This window comes from Macaca fascicularis, chromosome 15 (assembly GCF_037993035.2).
Source record: "Macaca fascicularis isolate 582-1 chromosome 15, T2T-MFA8v1.1".
NCBI lineage: Eukaryota > Metazoa > Chordata > Mammalia > Primates > Cercopithecidae > Macaca > Macaca fascicularis.
Window position 1 is genome coordinate 3,958,315 of NC_088389.1, and position 8,927 is coordinate 3,967,241.

The window sequence follows — 8,927 nt, forward strand, 5'->3', positions numbered from 1 at the left end:
CATCTGCCTGGTTCCTTCGCTTCCCTGAGCACGCTGGAGCCTGTGGGCTGCCTTGCTCCCTGCATAGTGGGCAGATGCACATGTGGGCCTTGGGCTTCTGCCCCACAAGGTGCCCAGCGGGCTGGTATCCTTATGAAGGGGCAGCCTGGTGAGGTCAGTGAGACCTGGGATGCTCCTCCCGGGGGCACAGCACCTTACAGTTCGGGAGGTGCTTCTGTCTTCAGTGTTTTGTTCAGTTCCTGTGACCGTCCATCCTGGGAGGGGCAAGGCAGGGCCCCTTGCTGCCTCCTAGAAGTGAAGACTGGGGCCCAGATGTCAGTGAGCGTGCACGGCAGAGCCTTCAGGGGCAGGGCTGGGACGGGGCCTCGAGTTCTGTGTGCTTCAACTCCTCCTCCGAAGGAGCAGGGGTGGTGCAGTGGGAGGGCACAGGCGGGGGAGCAGGGGTGGTGCAGTGGGAGGGCACAGGCGGGGGAGCAGGGACGGTGCAGTGGGAGGGCACAGGGCTCCAGAGTTGAAAGCACTGGTGTCCCATGGGTGTGGTTTTCACCCACAGTGGGCCAGGTTAAGCACATGGGGTGTGGGCATGGGCAGAATGGTGGAGGTCAGTGCCCTGGACGCAGCGATGGTGTCTCCTGCCAGGCTGTTTACTTTGGCAAACAGTGCTTTTGTGTGTGTGTGTGTGTGTGTGTGTGTGTGTGTGCGTTCTTAAAATACATGTCATCCCTCCAGGCCTTGGGAAGGCATTGAGCCGAGCACCTGCTAATGAGCTGGAGGCTCAGTTGGTCACTGTACACACCCTTGAGCTCCCACCGCGGGCCGGGCCCTGTGCCTGTGGGGAGTCAGTCTCGGGGCTGTCCTTGGAGGCACTCTTGCCTTTTGGGGCTGGGCCATCCTTGGTTGCGAGGGGCCGGCCTGTGCGTTGTTGGGGGTTGAGCAGCATCCCCAGCCTCTGCCTACTCGATGCAGCAGCTCCCCGTCAGCTGTGGCAACCCAAGTGTCCCAGGTATTGGGGGCTGTAGAGGGGCCCGTCTATAGCCATGAACACAGCAGACCCTCTGCTGCCCTCCTGGTGCTCACAGCGGGTGGGGGACAGAGAAGAAATGGGACAGTTGCACTCCTGGGTGATCCCTTCAAAGACGGGGGAGCCCTGGAGGCTGTGGGGTACCCTTGGGGTACAGGCGAGTCATGGGGGGAGGCGGCTTCTCAGCTGAAATCAGAGGCTCCACAGGAGACATTCAGATGAAGAGACAGGGGAGCAGGCGTCCCAAGGCCTAGAGGCAGGCGAGGTGGGCACCAGCCGGGGGCCGGGTTGGGTGTGGGGGCCGGGAGGGGGCCTAACCATTCCCAGAGCAGTGGGCAGGAGGGGCCATGGGAGGCCCCTTTGTGGTCTGGCCCCTGTTCTGGCTGATGAGGGACTGGGTGGGAAGGGGGGCCAGGAGACAGGGTCTCGGGCATGTGGGAGGAGAAGGGTCCTTTGCCCAGCTGGGGAGCTAGGGTGTCAGGCAAGGCAGGCCATGTCCAGGGCACCTGGTGACCCCTGACTCAGCTATCTCACTTCTTTTCCTCACTTCCCCTGACCGCTTGAGGTCTGTGCTCTTGGAAGCACCTGCTCTGGCCTCTGGCAGGACGAGAGCAGAGCAGTCGGGAGCTTCCGTGGAGGGCAGCCTGACCTGGCAGATCCCTGAAGGCGATAATTAGAGGCTCAGGCTCACAGCTGCATTAGAAAAGCTAGGAAGCCCAAAGGGCCTCAGCAGGGAAAGCCATTAGTCACCGGCCTGACTGCCCTGGCCGGGTCTGGTTGACCTGGGCAAGGACCTGGCTGTGTCATCTGGCTCCAGCTTGTGGATGCTGCCTCTGTGGGCTGGCGGTGGGGCAGGCTCACCCCACTGGGGCTGGGGCAGTGGGGCCAGCCAGGCCTCACCAACACATTGACGCCACCCTCCTTCCTACTGAAGAGCTCGTGGAGTGGAGGCGGCGTCCTGCTCTCCCCTTCCTTGTGGAGGGACCTGGAGGGAGGCTGTGTTGGCTGCAGGTCCTCCCTGAGGGACACTTCCTGGCCCCTCCGCTTTCTCCTGTTGTTCCCAGGCTGGAGCTCCTGGCCCATGCGCTCCTGCTGTTCCAGGATGGAATCATCCCATTTCTAGGGGCTGCCTGAGAGGAGATAGGGCAGGGCCGGAGAACTGGCCATTAACAGTGGGACCCTGGGGGACAACAGAAAATCAACACCCTCCAGTGTGTTGGAGACAAGATTTCCTAACACATGCACAGACAGCCTTCTCTTCCAGGATGGCCCATGGGCTCTGCCCTCTGTGGGGAGTTTGGGGCTTGGCAGTCTGGCTGCTGGTGGGTGAGGGGGTATGGGGAGAGGGCAGGAGAGGTGGGGAGGAGGCAGGAGGCCAGAGGCTGGCGTGGGGCTGGTCTCCCGGACTCCTGGTGTCACGAAGCACCTGGGTGTGGGCACAGAGGCCATGAAACCACATAAGGCTGAACGCCCAAGGGGCTGAGAGAGCAGGTGGCAGGGACTCGGGCTCGGGGAAGGAGATTTTGGGGGCTTCAGAGGGCAGGGGGCTCTGGAACATATGTGGGGTGTGACAGAAGAAACAAAATCCAAGGACTTTGTGGAGTCTCTGTGCTCCATGAATCAAGTGGATTCTATCTTTTTAAAGAAGCCTAAATAAAGACCAGAATTTTTTTATTAGTGCATTTCGGTGGTTGGACTGTGGGTCTTTGAACTGGACCTTGGCAGACCCTGGGATAGAAGTCTTGGGGAAAGGAGAGCATGGGCATCCCACGATCTGCCCCGGCGCCCCGAGGCAGGCGTGCCTGCTTTGGAAGCCTCGGTGCAGCCGCCTGGAGGAGAGGAGCTGGCGCAGGTGTCCATGGCGATGCTCTTCGTGGTGTGGAGTGGGCGTCTCGTGGATGTCTGTCTCTTGGGGTGCGATGTTGTGTACAGCGCCCGTGGCACATACAGAAGTGGGGCTCAGACACCCACAAGGCTTGAGGCTTCCTGGGAACTCAGAATCGAGGTTGAGCCACTTTGACAGGGTTCTTTGAGGGGCAGGGGTCCCCTTACCTCTGGATCACACCACACTGGGCAGAGCGCTTCATGGCATCCAGGAGGAAGTTACTTGTTCACGCTACAGTGCTGGAGAGTGGGTGAGTCCGATGTGCCCCTGGGGCTGCCACCTTCTCCTTCACCCTCTGCATGAGATCCTGACACTCTGCAGGACCCCTGGCTCTATCCCCACATTCCCACCCTCCTAACTGCCTCACTGAAGCCCCTAGCACCCTGCCTTCATCCTCTCTAGCCTAAAGCTACCGATGGTGGCCACAAAGCTGGAACATTCCCCGTGGCTCAGGCTGGTATTTGAGACCCTGGGCTTTTGATCTTGCCTCTTGGTACCCCCAGCCCCCAACACACCTGCTCCAGCTACACCATCCATGGAGCACGCTGGGTGCGGCCGCCTCTGGCCATGCTGTGCCCTAGTGCCCTCACCTGCCTTCCTTTAGGGCACAGCCGGGTCCACCTGCCTGGAGAACCCCCACCCTGTCCCCATGGCTGCCCCCTCCTTTGGCTCCTCTCCACATCTCCTGCACTCAGCACCCAGCACCACATCTGGTGCACGCTAGCTTAGTTAGGGGCACCTGCATGCTGTCCTCTGGTCCCTACCACTGAGCTCAGTCCCAGAGGCCCTAGTGCTATCCGGGTTGGTCAGAGCCTCTGCAGAGAGCAGGCAGGCCTCCCGAGCAGGCCTGGAACCATCCCCAAAGCAGGGGGCAGTCCTGGGAGACCCCTGCCCTCTGGGCTGGGGACGTGACTCCAGTCCCAGTCTGGAGGTTGAGCTGTCCAGGGTAGAAGCTGGGAGGACCTTAGGGGTCCCAGGGGTGGGAGTGGAGAGGACCCCCTGCAGAAGCTGTGGTCTGGACCCATCTTCTGTATCTCCTGCCCCCCAGACTGGTGGCTCCCCCTCCTTCCCTAGAGCAAGGCACTGCCTCATTTCTCCCCCACCGAGTCCCTCCATGGGCCACCACCTCTCTGCCCACCTCCTCCCTCATTTCTTGTCCTGCCTTTGTGGTGAGAATAGGATGCAAAAAACCTTCCACGAGACACCTCGTTGGGTGTGGGGTGGGCCCGTTATCCAAAGGCAAAGAACTTCAGGAAGGTGACAGCAGGCCGTGTGGCTGCCAGGGCTGGAGGCAGCAGCCAGGACACTAGCCCTGCCTGGGAGCCATGATTCCAGGGAATGGCTGTCTGTAGCTCACCTCTGGGGCTTCTTCCTGGAGAAGGGGGTCAGCGTCAGACTGACTGTGTGCTCTGCTTTTCTAGAAACCCAGGGGCCACGAATTTGGACCGACGGAGGTGACAGTGTTTGGCTGAACCCACTGAGGGAGGATGAGGCCACTGCCCTGGAGACCTCCAGGGTTGAGCGGGGAGCCGGGCTGGGAGTCACACAGGCTCAGGCCTATCTCCACCACCCTGTGGGACCTCGGACACATCATTGCAGCTCTCAGGGCCTCAGTGTTTTTATTTGGGCATTGAAGACGTGAACAGACCTGTCTGTCAGTAGCGGGACACGGTTATGACCAGCTGTGGGGGAGAAGAGGCCTCCAGAGGCCTCTCCGCCCTTCAAAATTGCATGGGCTATGGGGAGAGTCTGCAAATGGCACAGGGAGGGCCGTGCTCCCAGCAGCCCCTTCAGTACTTCCCCCCTCCTTCTTCGTATGGGCTCTTTCTTTGACAGAACTCCTTGCTCCTCACAACCCTCTCTGGTCATATTTATTTTATTCTATGACTTTGATCTGTAAAATGCCTGGAAAATCCTTTCTCAGAAGGTGCTGGCTTCTGCCTCACTCGTTAGCAGTAAAACGCGGTGTTAAACATTTCATGGACTCTTGGTACCTTTTTTATTACAGAGGCCCATTGGCGTGGATCGGTGGCTTGGTTTGTCTCTCCTGGGTCTCAGGGAAGCCTAGGAGACAAGACAGGGTCAGAACTGGGGAGAGGCTGCCAGGCCCCTTGTCCAGAAATGGCACCATGGTGCCCAGTGCCACGGGCCTAGCGGGAAGGTAGAGCCAGCTGGGACCCGGGGAGAGTCCAGGCTGAGCCTAATCCTTCCAGGTCTCCAGTCCCTGTCTGCACACCGTAATGACAGTGAGAAGGAAGTAGGTCAAATTGCAAAGCCCCGGGGCCTGGGGAGACTTTCTCCTTCCTTCTTTCTGGGGCTTCCACACCTGCCTCCTGGCCCCTGATTGGCAGGGCGGCTGGAGCTCAGGAGGTGCTTCCAGCTCCCCTGTGGGGCTCCATCCTTCTGATGGGTCCGGAACCCCCAAGCTCTGGGCTTGCCTGGCCACTGCTCCTTCCCCAGCTCACAAAGAGCCTCTGCAGGCCTGCAGCACCACACTCTGAGGAGCACCAGGAGGCGAGGACCAGCCCGTCCTGCGGTGAGCAACAAGACCGAGGCTGAAAAGCGAGACCCGGTGGGTGTGAGACACGAGACGCATCCTGTTTTCATGTTGTCCTCATCTCCCCTTAGAATGGAGACGGGGATGCTGCTGGGGTGACGTGGGCTTGGGCCGACTCTGGTGGCTACGTGTTCCCATAGGTCGAACTCAGAGCCGTGATGGTCTCGGTGGGAACCTGCCCCAAAGTCTCCGTGACCCCCTCGTCTCCCAAATCCAGACTCAATATATGAGACACAGCTCTTAAAGACACCGACACTGGGCCACAGAGGACAGGGACTCCGGAGGGCTGCTTCGGGGGGAGTTTCCAGGCAGTGGCACAGAGAGGGGAAACCGAGGAAGGGCCTGCAGATGCCCTGAGTTGAGGATGTCAACCGAAAATGAAATGCGAAGGCGTCCCCCGAGCATCTGCATGGACTTCCTCCTCGGCCAGGGTGCTCTATAGTTTAACCTGAAAGACTGGCTCAGGCCATGATGGGAAGCGGGAGTCCGACACGCCTCATTCCACATCATTACATCAATGCAGACCTCTAGTCTGATAAGAAGCATTTACAATCTATTCTCTCCCAAGCCTGCTGCCTGGAGGCCTGGTCTCCACAGCCACTTATCGCAACCCAGACATTCCTTTCTATTGATAAGTTTTTCAACCAATTGCCAATTAGAAAAATTTGAAATCTACCTGTTACCTGAAAGCGCCCCCCGAACCCCCATGTTCCCCCTTTGAGTTGTCCCACCTTTCTGGACCCAACCAATGTATATCTTAAATGTATTTGATTGATGTCTTGTGTCTCCCTAAAATGTATGAAAACAAACGCTGTGCCCCGACCACCTCGGGCACACCTTCTCAGGACCTCCTGTGCGCTATGTCATGGGCCATGGCCAGAATCAATCTCTTAAAATATCTTACAAAGCTTGACTCTTTTCGTCAACAAGTAAGTGGACCTGAGGTCTGGGGAGGTCAGGACATCGGGAGTTCATAAGGCAGAGTGCTGGAGGGGAGAGGGCTGCAGGCAAGAGGAGACATCTACACGGGGGAGGCTTAGGGAGGGAGGAAGGGATCCTCTGAGGGTGGTAGGTGAAGCTGTGCTCACGTGCTCAGGGCTGATCAAGCTGGGAGCAGTGCTTATTCCCTCTGGCCAGATGGGAAAACCCTATGACTCATGAATCTCTGGAGTTCTCAGGAGGATCTTGCCTCAGTGCCAAGGAGTCGTGAAACCTAGATTAAACATGATTCTGGTCCCTCGTGATAAAGCTTAAAAGCAAGACCTGAGAGGATTAAACTCTTTCAAAATAAACTCATCTCTGATCTCAAGTATATTTACATGAATACAAACATATTCAGCACTCCTGGACTTTACAGTGTTGGGCATTTGATTAAAAAATTCAACAAAAAACCAGGAAAATGTAACACACAAGGAGAAGAGAAATCAACCAGTTCAGAACTAACACAGACGTTAAAATCAGCAAAGATATTGAAACAGTTGTTAGAACTGTATTCTGTTTGTCTGGAGAGCTGGAGGAAGGGCCAAACACATTAAGTAGAGGTATGGAAAGTATAAAAGACACCAAAATCAAGCTTCTAGAGATGAGAACTACAGTGTCTGAGATGAGAACTACAGTGTCTGAGATGAGAATTACAGTGTCTGAGATGAGAATTACAGTGTCAGAGATGAAAAACACAATGGGTGATATTAAATGTTGCAGAAGAAAAGATGAGTGAACTTGAAGATAGCAAAAAGTGATAATGACAGGAGGCAGCTAATTGCCCAGGCAGATGGGGCGGGTCCTGGTGAAGCCCCACCTCCAAGTCAAAGACAGTTTAGAGCCTGAAAGCCAAGCTATGTACGAATTAAACCCTCGGACTGGATTAAGAGCTTGTTTTCCCATTTGATGTGCTTTCTTCTGATTGGTCCCCACCCTTCTCTTATTTTACATATACTTACTCTTTCCCAATTGGTGTTCTACGCTATTGTGCCCACCTTTGAGTGGTGTCCTTGCTTTAACCCTTTTTGCATACTCACAAACCAATCTGCATGCACTCCCCATTCTGAATCCGTAAACGGCCCTGGACCCAGACACACGGAGGACTTTCCCGCCTTCAGGTAGGGAGACCACCCCTGCGTCCCCTTTCTGCTGAAAGCTGTTTCATCTCTCAGTGAAACTCCCTGCCTTGCTCACCCTTCGACTGTCAGCGCATCCTCATTCTTCTTGGGTGTGGGACAAGAACCTGGGAACTGGCGCTCAAGCCAAACCTGGCCTGGGTGGGCTGAGTGAGTGGGCTACCTCCTATAGCAGGTAGTGTGGCTGAGTGACGCCTGGGTGGGGCATCACCAACCGGAGGTCCCCAGCTTGCAAAGTGACCGAGAAAATATCCCTGTGTCAAAAAGACACCTGAAATGTGTTGATGAATAGAGTCAAACTCTGAAAAATATTTGAAGATATTTATTCTGAGCCAAATGTGAGTGACCATGTCCCTTGACACAGGCCTCAGGAGGTCCTGAGGTAACACATTGGTTCAGTCCAGAAAGGTGGGACAACTCAAAGGGCGGCGCTTACAAGTGATAGGTAGATTAAAACATTTTCTGACTGGCAATTGGCTGGAAGAGTTATTGTCTATAGAGAGGAATATCTGGGCTATCTGGGCTATGATAAGAGGTTGCAGGGACCAAAGTTTGATCTTGCAGATGAGGTCTCCAGGCAGCAGGCTTCAGAGGGAATAGATCCTAAAAAAGAAAGGCTTTTTTTTTTTTTTTGAGATTGAGTTTCACTCTTGTTGCCCAGGCTGGAGTGCAATGGTATGATCTTGGCTCACTACAACCTCTGCCTCCTGCGTTCAAGTGATTCTCCTGCCTCAGCCTCCCAAGTAGCTGGGATTACAGGGGCGCACCACCATGCCCAGCTAATTTTTGTATTTTTTTTAGCAGAGATGGGGTTTCACCATGTTGCCCAGGCTGGACTTGAACTCCTGACCTCAGGTGATCCACACGCCTCAGCCTCCCAAAGTGCTGGGATAACAGGTGTGAGCCACCTCACCTGGCCTCCTAAATGCTTTTTATCAGACTTAATGTCTGTGTTGATTGTGCTGGAGGTTGTAATGAGGCAAGCCCGACCACTACTTCCCGTCCAGGGTCAAGGCCTGAACCAGTCTTTCAGGTTGAATTTCAGAGTGTCCTGGCCGAGGAGGCAGTCCATTCAGACGGTTGGGGGGCCTTATAATTTTATTTTTGGCTTACAAATGAAACGTGGAGAGAAAAGAAACCCTCAAACATTTGAATGGTGCGTCAGAGTTGGAGCAGCTGAAGATCTGCTCCACTGCGTTCCCTGTGAGGGAGGAGAGGAGCACATAAAACATCTGCAGAAACAATGGCTGATGAATTTCCAGTTTGATAAAAACCACAGATCCAGGGATCTGGGAAGCTCAGCGAACCCCAAGCACAAGAAGCATGAAAAAAATCTGCAAAAAGATG

General features: G+C 55.6%; 1 long non-coding RNA gene across 1 annotated transcript; it reads left to right on the forward strand.

Moving 5' to 3' along the window:
• Positions 1–2,960: 2,960 nt before the first annotated feature.
• On the forward strand, positions 2,961–4,884 carry LOC141408712 (uncharacterized). The gene is made up of 2 exons (XR_012425012.1): positions 2,961–3,156; positions 4,328–4,884. It is a non-coding gene; the product is annotated as an uncharacterized lncRNA (long non-coding RNA).
• Positions 4,885–8,927: the final 4,043 nt, after the last annotated feature.